Source organism: Mustela erminea, chromosome 4 (genome assembly GCF_009829155.1).
Source record: "Mustela erminea isolate mMusErm1 chromosome 4, mMusErm1.Pri, whole genome shotgun sequence".
Classification (NCBI taxonomy): domain Eukaryota; kingdom Metazoa; phylum Chordata; class Mammalia; order Carnivora; family Mustelidae; genus Mustela; species Mustela erminea.
In genome coordinates this window covers 30,116,452-30,133,725 of record NC_045617.1, presented here as the reverse complement: position 1 = coordinate 30,133,725, position 17,274 = coordinate 30,116,452, and the positions used below count along the sequence as shown (strand labels likewise).

Here is a 17,274-nt window from a genome sequence, read left to right as displayed (position 1 = left end):
ATATAGCCACAGTATAGTCAATTTAGCCCCAGTAGATCATCAAAACCCTAGTTGAACCACAGATACCTGAGTAAGGACAAATGATTGCTGTTTTAAGCCCATGAATCTTGAGTGATTTGTTACACAGCATCCTATGGTAATAGCTGACTGATGAGGACCACATGTCCTGAGACATTGGCACCAATGATACTGTTACATTTCAGTGTGAGGATTCCTGACTCACTCTTCTTTTCTTTCAGGAACTGCATTTGCTAGTTTGTGTCCTGGTTTCCCAGTAGTTGTGGCTGAACCCACCCTACCCCCCAGTGACCATAATTTCTTTACATTTACCTTTTATGATTACCCTTTGCCCAGCTAACAGCACGAGTGAATAGGCCTCCTAGGTCATTAATTGAATCTTGTACACTAATGCTATTTACATGTCCACCCTAAGACCTATCCTCCCTATGGATTTGGACCTACCTTCAAGTTCCATTTCTTCCATTGTTCCTAAAAGAAATTATCTGAGATCTTACTCTCAAGGTACCCAATGAAGGTTGTGCTAGAAACTGGAAATGTATAAGTAACTAAAACAATATTACTTTCAAAGTATTCATAACCTACTTGTTACATGCTGAACTGTGTATTCCCTAAATTCATATATTGAAGTCCCAACCCTAAAAAGTGACTATATTTGGGGAGAGTGTCTTTAAAGAGTTAATTAAATTTAAATGAGGTAATTAGGGTAGGCCCTCATCCAATATGATTGGTGTACCTTTAAGAAGAAAAAATTAGGATGTTATCATGTATGGAGGGAAAACTGTGTGAAAACACAGGGAGAAGAGGGCCATCTAAAACCCAAAGAGAAAGACCTCATTAAAACAACCATGATGACATCTTGACCTCTGACCTCTAGCCTCCAGAACTATAAGAAAATTAATTTTCGTTGTTTAAACCACCTAGTCTGTGAGACTCTGTTATGGCAGCATTCACAAACCAACACACTAATCAAGGAGATAAACCAGGAGAGTACATTAAAAAAAAAAAAAAAGTCATATTCAAAACACTATGAAAACACAAAGGAGGTATTTTGGGGAGCTGGTGAAAAGGAAAAAGAAGCGAAATCTTTTTAGAGATGGTAACATTTTGAATTTTGATTGATGAATAAGACAGTGTTAAGTCAAAAAGTAGAAGAATATTTCAGATAGAGTGAAAAGTATATGCAACTGTAGGAAAATGGGCTACGTCAAGGTATGTTTAGGTAAATGCAAATTGTTTGAGAGAGTTAGAAATGTGAGGAGATTAGCAAAAATGACTCCTGCTGACATTTTATACAGATAGTTCATACTTAAAGAGAGCATGTACACTTTCTCTAGAACATGTAAATTACCTACAAGATAAAATAATTTTTGTAGCAAAAGAGTGATTTCTTTATAATCTATTCCAGTTGGACCCCTGATATCAAATTGGGTTAGATTGAAAATATCTTGACAGCTTGATTCCAATATCTAGCTGCAAAGCTTTTGGAGGGAGATTGATATTCCTGAATTTCTATCAACGTATTCTTACCACTGCATAATCATTCGCACTAAATGTTCTTCCATTTTACAGGCCGTCTAACTAGCTCCCAAAGATAAAGCTCTGAAGTGGTTACATAGAGGTTGTAAAACCAGAAAACCTGGATACCATTTAGAAGAAAACTGAAATGGAGTTGTTGGTTGTGGGTTTTTCTTTCTTTCTCTCTCTCTCTCTTTTTGCCCTCTTTCTCGTTCTCTTTTAGAAGGGCTGAGAATCTGTGATTGTTTGGGGTATACAGATGAGGCTAAGAAGAGTGGCTAAAGCATTGAGTCCGTAGAAGAAGGAAGATGAGTGAATTTTTCTTATTGGGCTCTTCTCCAGAAAGAGTCATCTGGCAAGTTGGCAAATACAAACTCAAACAGCCCCGTGCCAGATGTGCACGGCTGCTGTTGGGCCATCTGCAGCTTGCTTTTGTGCCATATGCCACTTTTACATTTGGTTGACTGGAGTATCAGAGGCAAAACTCACAGTGCAATTGTTTTTGCATGATTCTTGTAAATTTAATCAGAAAAAAATGAACTGATCCCCGGCTAGGCAAGGCAGTGAGTACACTGTAGTGGAAGCAAAGATGACTACTGCCAGGATTGCTTAGGAACCACCTTTGAATATACTGCAGGAAAATAAATGACAGAGTAGTGCTATGCTCGTGAATCTTTGGTGGCCTTATTCAGTCATCTCTGAGGCAATCTTTTACTTGTTTCTTTTTTCTCTCTTAATTTGTTCCATTTAACTTGTCCCTTGTCTATGAACATCAGCACTACTACTGTAGATAAATACCTAGCCAATGACTTTATTCTTTATTAAAAATGGGCTATAGTTGTAGTTTGATGTTTCTGAGTTGTTGGCCTATTTGACACAGTACATTAGCAAAAAACAGATTGCAATGCAATTTGAATTCCATAGGCTATATAATAATACCAGGGATGGGTATAAGCGGAGGAAAAATGGATTATAGTATGCTTACATTTCACACCCAGTAAATAATTCCTTGTTTTTCAACTCAATTTTTCCAAGGCTGTCTGCCATTACTGACCATATATAAACATGTTTGCTTTTTTGCCAATTTGGAGTCTAGTTGAGGCTGAATTTTAGTCAACACTTTTCTGAATCAAAGCCTAGAGTTTTAATTAAGCTAACAAATGACTATACTTCTTAATTGAAGTGGTCATGACACTCTGCTATTTCCTGCAGCTGGTATTCTTATTTTAGATATAGCCTGTATATACACTGTAGCAGAGTGTAAACCAATAGCATGCCTACAATCAAAAAGGGATTTGAAAAATTTTGTGAATAATATTATATTATTATTTTAAAGTTTACGTGGACTAAGTTTACCTAGGAGGTCCAAAAGGTATAGTTGACAGAACAGTCCCCTTCTGTCAACAATAGTTGACAGAAAGGGAAGAAATTTAGAGGAACTAGCATGGACAATGTTTAATTAGAGCTAATTTAATGTTTTAGCTCTATTGTGGATTTTTTTCTCTGTTTTAATAAATGTTCTTGATGACTTAAACCTTGTGAAATGGTTTCAGTTCATAATGTTCAGCATCTTCATATTAGTCTAAACTGCCAATGATGTTAAATTCTATTTCAAACTTTAAAATGATCACCAAAAGTTCCTCTTACATGTTTTGGCATTTAAATTTTGAGTTAAGAGTTATTCTGTGACAAGCAGATAGACTGGTTCTGTAAGAAAAATTAGGGATTTATAGATCATTATCCCAATCTAGGATGGTGAAGGAGTTCTCTGTTAGTGTCCAAGTTCATAGTCTTCACCTAAAAAATTAGTAGGCTGGAGTAATTCACACCCAAGGTCCAATTTAGCTCTTAGAGATTATGATTATCACTTGCAGTATTTGGTTTTCCATCCCCTGGCTATCTTCACTAACACAGAAAATTAAGACCAGATTATATGTAAAGGTCAGCATCCTCCACGGAGAATTGAGGGGAAATATGAGAGAACATTATCGTGGTTTGAATATATTCCAGGAAGTGTGCTAGATGCTCTCCGCATATTATTTCTATAATCCCTTTGGCATACATATTAGAGTTAGTTTTTAGATGAAACCACATGAAATTGCCCTCTTTCTAGTTCAAAAACTGTCAAATATCAGCAATTTTACATGGGTTATCCTAAATGTTATTCTATTTCACAGATCAAAACACTGAGGCCTAGAGAAGGTAAATAACTTGGCCAAGTCCTTAGTTACTAAGTGGCCATCTGGGATTTAAACCCAGTTCGCACTTTTAAATACAATATAAAACACTGCTGCTATAAACTAGATAAACACAGTTGATTATTAGGTATTTCTATTTGCATGTAAATAATACCCTCAAACCTTCCCTCTTGTATAATTGAAACTTCATACTCCTTGAACAGCAACTTTCTAGTTTCTTAAGAGTGTTTTTTTTGTTGTTGTTTGTGCGTACTTAGTTTGACTTATCTATGATTAGCAGATGTTGGGTACGGTTTCCTGGGGTAAGCAAAGCAGGCAGGCTCTAAATGGCTAAAAATATTCTTGTTTGGGTTATATTTAAAGCCACTGCATGTGTAAGAACTTAAGTTTGGTGGGCTTTGGCATAAAAATCCTAGCCTGCTGTGAAGAAGTAAATAACATAAAAGCCAATATGCTGCTCCTTCACACAGCACTGTGTGACCCAGCCGAGTTGCTACAGGGCAAGGAGACGGGGCAGGGCCTCTGTTGATGACAGAGCCATTGGCCTTCTGTGGTCACTGTGCTGCCAGGGGCCAAAAGAGAAAGGACCCCTCTCAGAAGTGATGCGCAGTCCCTTTAACAGTGGTGTGGATATTCTCTTGGGGTCCTGTGAGGGGAAGACTGTTCCCTTATTTACTCGGCACCAGGTCTGCGCCGTGCATGTTGCTGGGCAATTTACCTAACCAGAGCTGTTCTTGGCACATCGCAGGTACCCAACAAGCCATTTTTGAATGAATAAATCATCTTTAATATTCACAATAATATTAGGAGGTAGATTTTGTTGCCTTTGTGTCACCGATTTGGGGCCACTTTCCCATATTATTTTTGGTGGGCATTTGAGATACGATAGCTGTATTTTAATAGTTCTTTGTCAAAAGTTAATGTGCAGTATATAGAACAGAAAAAGTCGAAGAGTTCTTGTAAGGAAAACTGTGTGCTAGGGCACATCTGCCCCATTAAAAATGTAATTTGTGGGCACCTGGGTGGCTCAATGGGTTAAAACCTCTGCCTTCGGCTCGGGTCATTGTCCTGGGGTCCTAAAATCGAGCCCCGCATCTGGCTTTCTGCTCCGCAGGGAGCCTGCTTCTTCCCTGCTCTCTCTGTCTGCCTCTCTGCCTACTTGTGATCTCTGTCTGTCAAATGGATAAATAAATAAAATTTTTAAAATATATATATATATATATATATATATATATATAATTTGAAGAAGCTTTAGGCTATTATTTATGTGCAAATAGAAATAGCTAACTATAAGCCACTTTTATCTAACTTACAGAAGCAGCTTATACTATTTAAAAGTATGGATAAAAGCTTATACTATTTAAAAGTGCCTGGGTGGCTCAGTCGGTTAAGTGTCTGTCTTCAACTCAGCTCAGGTCATGGTCTTCGGGTCCTGCGATCAAGTCCTGCATCAGGCTCCCTGATCAGCGGGGAAACTGCTGCTCCCCCTGCTTGTGCTCTCTCTCTCTCATTGACAAATAAATAAATTTTTTTAATAAATAAAATATTTTTAAAAAATAAATAAAATACAATAAAAATTAATAAAAAGTGTGGACTAGCTTTAAATCCTAGGCTGGCTACTTTGGTGTCTCCCTACTACAGAGAGGGGAGTGCTGACACAGAAACGCACGGTGGGAAGGTGATATTTGTTTAAACTGATGGCAAAAAAATAAATGAAAACTGAGCGCTCAATACATAATCAGCTCAGAAAAACTGACTGTTAATATGTTCCAAACACAGCTTTGAGTTTCGGTCCTCACTTCCCCCCATTATTCAAGCAGGTAACACTGTGTTGTAGAAAAGTCATGAATTTTGGAGTGAGACCTGGATTTGAATCCTGATTTGTCACACAGTAGACAAATAATCTCTTGCATCTTCAGTATCAGAACCTGGAAAAAGGGACCAATAAGATACATCTTATAATGTAGTTTTGAGAATAAAATAAAAGAATATCTCTAGAACACTTAGTAGAGGTTTTGCCTCATATTTAAAGGTTCAACAAATATTAGTTTTCATCCCTACTTTTTGAGCCTAAATTTTCTACACCGAGGCTTTCCTTATTGCTTATTTTACTATGATTTTGCTAGCATAAAAATGTTCAGAGTAGAAGTCATTGAATACAGTGATTTGTTCCTTCTTAGCCCCTTCCCTTTTCCCAGGCATGGTCCTAGAAATGCATTTAGTTTGACAATTTCCTCAGAGGCCATGATGTCCAACAATAGATGAGTTGGGATGCTGGATTATTCTTCTCACTGAGAAATACAACACAAGCTGTGAAACAAACAAACAACAACAACAACAAACAAGCAAAAACAAACAAAAACCTGGCATGGAGGAAGAGAGGTCCATGCATGTGGGGACCCAGAAAGTTCCAATCTTCTTTCATTTGATCTAACAGGTTATTAGGGATAAGTGAGGAGTTGGGCACGAGATGAGGGATTTCCTTCCAGTGAAAATATGTTCCCTATGAGAAGGTGTGATGAAGTAGAGTTTGTGGCTCTGGAAGAATATTTGCCATATATCTTTATCCTCTGCTAGGAAGTATTTGTAATATGAGTCATATTAATATTTATTTATTCATTTGGAGAAATGTTTTGCTCTCTGTTTTTATATTTCTGGATGCTACATTTATTTTTTCTCTTTGAAAATTCTAATGACCATCTGCAGTACTGGGAAGTGGAGAAGTTATTATGACAGCTATGTTTCAGATTTGGTTAAGATTACTGGTAAATTGCATGCATTAGCTTTTTAAAATGTGGGGCAGATTCTAAACACCTATATACTAGCTTTTAAAACAAAATGTGTCCCTCTTAAATGCTGGAAAGTTCTCAAGAAAGAAAAGAACATAAAATCTGTTCAGCATGCTTCTTTGAGAATATTTTTCAGCACGTAAAATCTTAACTTCACTTAATTAACTTTGAAACGGAACCATGTTTTTTTTTGTTCCCAATGGTTGGCTTCCTTCGTCCTTAACCACTCCACAGCCTCTAACTCTAATGACCAACACACATTCTTCTGGAAATGTTTTTCTTCCCTAACTAAGATAGGGTTTCCTATCCTAGAATGACTATTTTTCTATTCTTTAATTCTTTTTCTTTACGTTTTCTTTGTTCTTTTTTTGTCCTGCAAAAATGTACCTTTCTGTCCTTAGTTCCATTCTTGACTCTTTGTTCTTTAGTGAGCTCACATATTCACATGACTTCAGTGATTATTCCTAAGTATGTGATTTTCAAATATCACTCTCAAATAACGACCATGCCTCCAAGTTCTGTTTCACATTCCCAGCCCTTTGATCCACAACATCCCAGAGGTTCTAATGGTACCACAATAACATCATCCCCATTTTTCGATACTAGCTTTAAGAAGTAAAACTAAAAATCTCAGTTCTGCGTTTGATTCCTTCTTATGCCCACTCTTTTTTTTTTTGGTAATTCAGTTAGCAGATTCTGTCGAAACTTTTCATCTCTTCTTCCTTTTCATTACAACCATGATACCATATTTTATCAATTCTAACCTACACATTTGTTCCAATAGTAGCATCTCTGAAACTGGAATATGTTTCACAATCAGTGATGTATTAGGATTGTGTCACAGTTTAATTAGCAGCCCTCCCCATTCTTTCATTTAACTAAGTAGACTAATGATGCATCTTACAACTGATGGTGTCTTACATTTGATGTTCTGCTTTATGTAAACTCCTAACTGCCACACTCTTTGATTTTGATAATTGCTTTCTCAAGATCCAGGTACTCCTTTCATCATTACGAGAATATTTTTCTTAAAGGAGAATTCTGGTCAATCCCTGTCTTGGGCAAGAACGTTTGTTGATCCCCATTAGTGATTATATAAATCCAAATTCTGTGATTTAGCATTCAATGCCTTCCTATAGTTTTATCTCTCACAACTCTCCTAAAAATTTCCCATTCCAGGGGCACCGGGGTGGCTCAGTTGGTTGCACATCTGACTCTTGATTTTAGCTTAGGGTCATCGCGTGGAGCCGCACATCAGTCTCTGTGCTCAGCAGGGAGTCTGCTTGAGAGTCTCTCTGAGTCTCTCTCTCTCTCTCTCTTTCTCTGTCCCTCCTGCTGCTCTCCCCACCCCATCTCTCAAAATAAATAAATAATCTTTGACAATTTTTCTCACTCCATGTACAAACTGGTATAGCTGTCAAATATACCCTGTAATTTCTTACCTCAGTTCCTTTGCTGAGAACAGTGTTCCGCTTCAGAATGCTACATTCTTCATCCCATTTGTGGATAACTTACCTATGAATTAGGGAATTTTAAATGTCATTAACTCCATGAAGCCTTACTGATATGCCCAACCTCTATGGATTCTCTCTCACTCATGAAAGGTAACATTATCATTTCCATCTAATAAAAGAGAGTTGAGAGATTAGAGAGTTGTCACTTAAGGGCCAGGACAAGGGAAAAGTCAGAATCTGAACCCAGATCTGGCTCACTTGAAATAATACATTTAGTTATGCATGAATTGTAAGGAAAATGCTGTGGAGAACAACTAGGAAGAAAAGTTCAAGGCTCTGCTCTTTAGTTGTGGAAGTAGAAACCTAGAAATAACTTTATTTAACCTCCATATCCACTTATAGTGAAATAACCTAAGATATTCTATTTTCAACTGGGTCACTTATCATTTGTGAGGAGGAGAACTTAGAACTCCCAGATTTAATGTATTTTACATATCCAGACACCACACCATTCTTATCTACATAGTATAGAAAATTACATTCAATAATGTTGCCCACAATAGGCTTGGCTAGTTAAAAAGTAAAATAAAAATTAAAGGACATACTGAAAGGATAAAATGAAAACATAATGAAAGTGTGAAATTATATATGGATATATACATATAAACCTGTACAAAAAATAACATTATACAATGTACAACTCCATTTTTCCATAGAAATAAATAGGACCCTTTGAATTGAAACAAACAGTGGGTTTCCCATATGTCTGTATTCATCAGGGTTCTCCAGAGAAGCAGAAACAATAGTATACATACAGATATATACAGAAATAAATTTATTATGAAGGATTAGCTCAAATGATTATGGGGACTGAGAAGCCCATGGTTTGCCCTCTGTAAGCTAGAGGCCCAGGAAAGTGATGTTGTAGTTATAGTGCAAACTCAAAAGCCTGAGAATCAGGAGCACCAGTTTCTAAGGGCAGGAGATCAGTGTCCCAGTTCAAGCAAGAGCACAAATTCACCATCCATCTCCCTTTTTTTGTTCAGCTTGAGCAAGTGAGCAAATACCCTTCCTCTCCTTTTTGTTCTATCAGCCTTCAACAGCTTAGGTACAGACCACCTGCACTGGTAAAGGCAATCTTCTTCACTCATGGACACACCCTCATGGGCACACCCAGAAATAGTATTTTGCCAGCTATCTGGGCATCGCTTACCCCAATCACAATCTTAACCATCACAATCTTTAAGAGAAATAAGGCACTATTTAAAGATCTCTGAGAGAGAATGCCTCAGAACAATCTCTCTGGCTTATGTTAATGCTTGGCCCTCTTTTATTTTTTATTTAAAGATTTTATTTATTTGAGAAAGGAAAAGAGGGAAGGTGGGGAGGGGCAGTGGAAGAGGGAGAAAGAATCTTAAGCAGACTCCACGCTGAGCGTGGAGCCTGGTACAGGGCTCAATCTCATGACCCTGAGATCACCACCTGAGTAAAACCACGGGTCAGATGCATAAACAACTACACCACCTAGGCTCCCCAAAGCTTGGCCCTCTTGTGCTCACCTTCACCATTATGTGTGGGGAGAGGAAATCAGTGAACCTCATCAGGACCAGCTGAGTACTCTACACTCAAACATCCGAATCCAAAGTGCAGAATCTATCACCTTATAGAACTTCCTTGATAAAATCTCCCATTGCAAATCAAGTGCCTTATATAAAACCCATCACTCACATACAGAATCACCACCAATTCCAATACAAAAAACCCACTTTCATTTTAAAAAAATCAAGTATTTTGTGTGAAAAACTTCCATTATAAGCATTCATGAATTTTGACAAACATAACCATTTTCACAATATAGAAGATTTTCATCGTCTCAAGAGGTTTTCTTCTGCCCCTTTCCTGTCAGTCCCCACCCCCACACTGACCCCTGACAACAACTAACGTAATTTCTGTAGATTAAATTTTTTATATTCACGCTTTCACATAAATGGAATCATATGGTATTTATTCTCTTATATATGGTTTTTTTGCTCAACATTCTGCTTTTTAGGATTCAGTTATGTTGTGGCATGATAATCAATAGCTAGTTTTTCTTGTTGAATACATCCATTGTAGGTATTACTACAATACGCTTACCCATTCACCTATTGATGGACATTTATGTTATTCTAACATTTTCGTTATTATGAATAAAGCTGCATGAATATCCTTGAACAAGACTTTGTATGAGCATATATTTTCATCTCTCTTGGGTAAGTATCTAGGGATGGATTTTTTGTATTTTATGTTATGTTTAACTTTTTGAGAAATTTCCCAACTCTTTTCTAAAATGATTGTTATCATTTTACATTTATAGGAACAATATATGAGTTCCAGTTAATCCACATCTTCCCCAAAAGTTGGTAGAGTCAGTCTTTTTTTTATTTTAGCCATCTTGGTGGGTGTGTATTGGATTTCATTGTAGCTTTAATTTGTATTTCCCTGATGATTAATGATGTTAAGCATCTTTATGTGCTTATTGACCATTCACTTATCTTTTATTAGGTTGTTTTCTTATTAATTTATATTAAAAAAAAACACTCATTTCCTTTATTTATAACCCTTCTGACACCGGGTTGTATGGGTGTTCTTCCCACACTGACAAATTCTCTGACACGGGGTGTCCTAATAAGTAAGTCCAATTCTGACACTAACAGAGTTTGTGCAGACCAATAGACTGAGGGTTGAATCCCACAAGACTGCCTCCCACTTCAGATGCCAATTACAAGTAGTGGGTCCCCAGGTTACCCACAATGTCTGTCTGATTTGGCTGTAAATTCAAAGTTCCCATGGCCCCTTTTTAGGTCTAATAATTTGCTAGATTGGCTCACAGGACCCAGAAAAATAGTTTACTTACTATTGCTGATTTATTACAAAGGATGTTTTGTTAATTAATTAATTAATTAATTAATATTATGTTATGTTAGTCATCATACAGTAACAGTAAAGTTTTAAAAGAAACAAATGAATAGCCAAATGAAGAGATAGAGAGGGCAAGGTCTGGATGTGTCCTGAATACAGGAGCTTCTGTCTCTGCGGAGTTGGGGCGCTCCACCTTCCTGGTGCATGGCCATGTTCACCAACTTGTTCTGTACTTTTGGAATATTTATGAAGGCCACCAAGAGTACCTTATTAGAACAAAAGATGGTCCTATAACCCAGGAAATTCCAAAGGATTTCGGAGCTCTGCGTCAGGAACTGAGGTTGAAAACCAAATATTAGCAGGAACTTGGGGAAAAGACGAATATATGTGTGTATGTGTGTGTGTGTGTGTGTGTGTGTGTGTGTATCCTATTAATTGACAATTTATAAGAGTTATTGATATATATTATGGGTACAAATATTTACACACACACACATTATATATATATATATTTATAATGTGTGTGTGTGCACATCCATGCACGTGTGCATTTAAATATACCAATCTTCACTATATTGTACATCTGAAAGTAATACTACACTGTATTTTAACTAACTGGAACTTAAGTAAAAACTTAAAAAATTAAATTGGCCAATCTGTAATTAACCTTCTTATTATCTTAATGGTGACTTTTGAAAAGCCAGTTTTTAATTTCAGTGAAATCTAAGTATTGACTTTTCTTTTGTGATGTAAGAAATATTTGCCTACACTAAGGCCACAAATATTTTCTCCTCTCTTTTTTGTAGAATTTTTTTTTTTTTTATTTGACAGAGAGAGATCACAAGTAGGCAGAGAGGTAGGCAGAGAGAGAGGAAGGGAAACAGGTTCCTTGCTGAGCAGAGAGCCTGATGCGGGGCTGGATCCCAGGACCCTAAGATCATGACCCGAGCTGAAGGCAGAGGCTTTAACCCACTGAGCCACCCAGGAGCCCCATCTTTCTTGTAGAATTTTTAAACGCCTAGTTTTTATGTTTATAGCTATTTTAGTTAATTTTCCTGTATATTGTGACATAAAGGTTGAGGTTCCTATCTTTCTATATGGTTATCTGGTTTTCCTTACTGTTTGTTAAATAGTATCCATTCTCCATTAGGTTATCTTGGCTCCTTTTATTCAAAATCATTTCGTGTTAATGAATGTATTTCTGTATTGTTATATTATTCTATATATTTATTCTTATGCCAATACCATATTGTCTTAATTATTCTGCTTTTATAGTTAAATCCTCAATTTTGAACTTGTTATATAACTCATTAACAACTCTCTGTGTATGGACCTACCACCTTCAGTCTATCCCCTTCTTGATGATGTAACAGCATTAACTTTGAACAGGACACTCCAGTGTTTGGGCCTTTCGAGGTCCTTTCTTTTCAGTACAGATTATAGAGTCAGACTGTCAAGTTCTACAATGATGTTTCTGAGGTTCTGATTGATTTTACGTTGATATATAGGCCAATTTGGGTAGAAATTACACCTTAACAATATTATGTCTTGACCCATGAATATGACATAACCTTTCTATCAATTTGGATCATTAGTTTCTCTCAGCAATATTTGGTAATTTGTAGTGTACAGATCTGGCATTTATTTTATTAAATTTATCTGTGATTTTCTCATGTTAGGATACAATTAAAGTGGTAGTAATTATAATTTCAAGTTCTAATTTTTCAATGTCAGAGTACAAATGCAATTGATTTTTTATACTCTTTATATCCTGTGGACTTGCTAATTTGCTTACAAATGATAAGAGTCGTTGTAGATTCCTTAGGATTTTCATTGTACATGATAATGATAACATTGTCTTAGAGTAAGAACAGTTTTTTCCATTCTTCCTGTGATCTCTCCCTGCCTTTTGTTCCTTTCCTTATTTCCTTGTTTGTGTTATTGCACTGGCTACAACTTCCTTTGCATTGTGAAATAGAACAGCTCTGAGCGAACATTCTCTTTTTTTCCCCCAATCTCAGGGAAAAGGTTTTTAATCTTTAATCATTGAAGATGATGTTAGCTGTAGGTATTTTGTGCATACTATTTATTAGATTGAAGAAGCTCATTTCTATTACTAAATTATAAGTGAAAGTCAAATTTTGTTAAATGCTTTCCTTTACATCTATTGAGATAATTTTGTGGTTTTCCTCCTTTGTTAATATGTTAAACTTATATTTGACTGATTTTCAAATCTTGAACCAACCATTGATTCCTGAGGAGGAAAAATGTAGATGGTCATGATGTAAAAACCTTTTTTAGAGATTGTTGGATTTGAATTGATAATATTTTGCTGAGGGTCTTTGCATCTCTATTCATAGGAGATTCTTATAATGTCTGTGTCTTATTTTGGTACTGGGGCAATACTAGTTTTATAAAAGAAGTTCAGACATGTCCATACTTCTATTTCCTAAAGGAGTTTATGTAGTTTTTGTATTATTTCTTCTTCTATTGATTGATGGAATTCACTATTGAATCTATTCGGGCCTGGGATTTTCTTTATTATACTATAAATTGAAATCTTTAATACTTTCAGAGGATCTCAGATTTTCTCTTTTTCTCCTGAATCACTTTAAATAATTTTTTGTCTTTCAAGTAGTTTGTCTACTTGATCTGAGCTGCCAAATCTATTGGCATACATATACTCCTGGTATTTATTATTCTTTTATTACCTCTAGCACCTAAAGTGATAATCCCTGTTTCATACTTGAGATAGGTAACTTTGTACTCTCTGTCTCTGTCTGTCTTTAGATGTCTCTCAGTGTGTCTTAATATATTGAGAGTTGATTAATTCAATTTTATCCTTTTTTTAAACAGCTTTTGATGTTATGATTTTTCCCTTTTATTTATTTTTTATTTCATTAAATACAAGATTCAAAATACTCAAAAATTATATAATATAGACAGAATTGTATTGGGAGAAGGAAGTTTTAATTTATTTCTCAAAATTACAAAGGATGAAAAATAAGGAGAAGTATAGAACTAAATAATAGTGTTATATTTAATTGGCTATAGATAATAGTTTATATTTAATTGGGTATAAATAGATAAATATCAAACTCTTTAAAGAAAACAGCATATACCTTCTTTTAAGGTGCTCATAGTACATAAGAAAAATGGGTACACATTACACACATCAAAAACTAACCAAATATTTAAATATAGAAAGTGTGATGGTAATATTTTCTGCTCAGAGGTAAATAAAACTAGAGAATAAAAATCCTGTTACCTGAAAATTAAAAACTCATTTAAAAAAGTATGATTAAAAGAAAGGGGAGGGGCTCATCTAGGTGACTCAGTGGGTTGAGTGTCTGCCTTCGGCTCAGGTCATGATCCCAGGGTCTTGAGATGGAACCGGGCTTTCTACTCCCTACTCAGCTTGAGATGGAGCCTGGCTTTCAACTCCCTGCTGCTTCTCCTTCTGCTCTCCCCCTGCTCATGCTCTCTCTCTCTCTCTCTCTCTCACACACACACACACACAAATAAATAAATAATCTTTAAAAAACAACAAACTTATGATTGGAGGAACTCCTAACCAAAAAATTAAGAATATTTAGAAAATTGTAATTGTATCTCTACCTAGCAGAACCAATTGTATCCAGCTAAAATGGTACTCATGGAAAATACATATACTTAAGGACCTGTATAAATAAACCAGTAAGGATAAAACTAAACACCCAACTCAATTACGAAAACAAGAAAGAATTGGTTAAATGAAAGCAAAAGAAAGAAATTGACAGAAAAGACTGAAAACTGGATAACAAAAAATTCTGTAAGTAAACAAACCCAAGAGCTGTTTTAATAAAAACAGCCCTGTCACTGTCATGGAAGGAAGACAAAGAAAAGGTCCCCTGAGGGGCAGCACGGAGGCTGCAGGAGGCATCAAGTTCCTGTGGATGACTTGAAGTAGCGGGAGTCCATGAGGACTCTGGCAGCCTTCCTCAAAAAGTCTGGGAAGTGGGAAGTTCCCTGAAGGGTGGGCACTGTTCAAGTCGGCCAAGCACAAAGAGCTTGCTCATTGTGAGGCGAACTGGCTCTACGCAGGACCTGCTACCAGAGCACATTACTGGGACCTCTGGGGAAGCGCAGCCCAAGGTTGCCTTCAAGGCCAAGACCAGCAGAGAACATCAGAGAAAGGGGGGCCTGCCCAGCAACTTCAGCAAGGCTCCAACAGCATGGCGCACAGGGTTCTCCAAGCCCTACCAAGGCTGAAAATGGTGGAAAAGGACCAAGATGGGGGCTGCAAACTGACAGTTTAGGGACAGAGGAATCTGGACAGAATCACTGGACAGGTAGCAGTTGCCAACAAAAAGAATTAGAACACATGCTGGGGTAATAAACTGCCTCATCACAGTCCTGAAAAAAACAAAACAAACAAACAAAAAAACAATAAAAGAGTTAACGTTTAACTAATCAATCAATAAATAAGAATAAAAGAATAACCAGAGCTCTGGAGGCAATTAGAGTCATAGAGACTATGATGAACATGAGACTGTATGAAAATATAAATCGAGGAAAATATGAATATATTTTATAAGTATAAATTTTAAAAAAATTTATTTAAAAGGACATCCTAAACAAACCAATTGCCATAATAGAAAGAAAGTAATTGAAGAACATTATGACAAAATGTATGAGGATAAGATATATTAACATGTGACTTCTATTGGATCACTAAATAAAAACACCTTTTTTAAAAGATTTTATTTATTTTTTTGACAGAGAGAGAGCACAAGTAAGGGAAGTGGCAGATAGAGAGGGAGGGAGAAGCAGACTTCCTGCTCAGCAGGGAGACAGATGTCTGGCTCAATCCCAGGACACTGAGACCAAGACCTGAGCTGAAAGCAGATGCTTAACTGATCGAACACCTAGGCACACCAACAAAAATACTTTGAAATGCTACAAACTCTTCCTCAGCCTGGAAGGGAAAGTTGTGATTGGAGGTTCAGTCACAAAGCAAGTTTTCCCTTGTCTCCTGCTCTCCTCTGAAATTTGCCTGGTGGGCCTTTCTTTCTTTCTGAAAAAAGAAAAAGCATATTCTATTCTTGAGTGAGAAGATGTAATATCATAAAACATAATTTTCTCTAAATCTGAAAACTTAATTCAGTCTCAATAAAAATACTATTAAGTGTTTTTTAGAACTAAATAATCTGATTCTAAGTTTTATGTGGATAAAAAGAGTAGCAATAAATTGCTTAAGTTACAGATATTGGAACAGTATAAACACTACAGAATTTAGGGGCGCCTGAGTGGCTCAACGGTTAAAGCGTCTGCCTTCGGCTCAGGTCATGATCCCATGGTCCTGGAATCAGCCCCACGTCGGGCTCTCTGTTCAGCAGGGAGCCTGCTTCCCCCTCTCTCTCTGCCTGCCTCTCTGCCTGTTTGTGATCTCTGTCTGTCAAATAAATAAATAATTTTTAAAAATCTTTAAAAAAATACTACAGAATTTAAAACAGCAACTGCTTGGACAGGCAAGTAGATCAACGGAACTAAATAGAGAATCCAGAAAAAGATAACAATTTATTAATAAAGAATTTTGGCATCTGATGAAAATTATATTATATCCTAATGGTGAGCAGATGAATTATTCAGCAAATAAGGATGAAACAGCTAAATGGGTACTAAAATAAATTCAAAGATTTAAATGTAAAAAGTGAAACTATAAATATACTAGAAGAAATTATGAAAGACTTAAAAAATTGTTCTTGGAGATAAATAGTTTTTCTAGAGATAATATAAAACACTTAAGCTATAAAACAAAAGATGTACAACTTTACAGAAAAATAAAAGAAATATGAGAAGATAAAATGGGGGGAAATAAATACAATTGACAAAGGATGGGTGTTCGGATTATACATAGCTTTCCCAAAAACAAATTTTAGAAAAAGACCAGTAATCCAACAAATGTGAGATGAGACCATGAAGAAATAATACATAGAAGGGAAAATACAAATTACTCTGAAATGTATAAAGAGTCTCAATTTCACAATAAAAGATAAGAAAATTGAAACTACAAAGAAAATGTTCACATGTAAGATTGTCAGAGATACTTAAAAGTTGATGCACTCCTGGGGAAGGTGATGGAAAATAAGCACTCAGAGGTATTGGTGGAAATGTAAATTGTTATAATTCTGTGGAGGGCAATTTGTAGTATTTATCAAAATGAAAAAAAATACACATATGCTTTCGTTACCAATATTACTTCTAGGAATTCATCCTAAAAGGCTACTCACACAGGCGCAAAATAATCTATGCATAAGGATATTTACTTTATTGATATTTACACCTGCAAAAAGTGTGGAAATAAACTAATTTTCCAACAATAAGGCACTACTTAATTTAATTATGCATATCCAT

The 17,274-nt window shown here is 36.1% G+C and overlaps 1 pseudogene; it reads left to right on the top strand.

Moving 5' to 3' along the window:
* The first annotated feature begins 1,215 nt into the window (after window positions 1-1,215).
* On the top strand, window positions 1,216-15,253 carry LOC116589309 (annotated as a pseudogene).
* The last annotated feature ends 2,021 nt before the right edge of the window (window positions 15,254-17,274 follow it).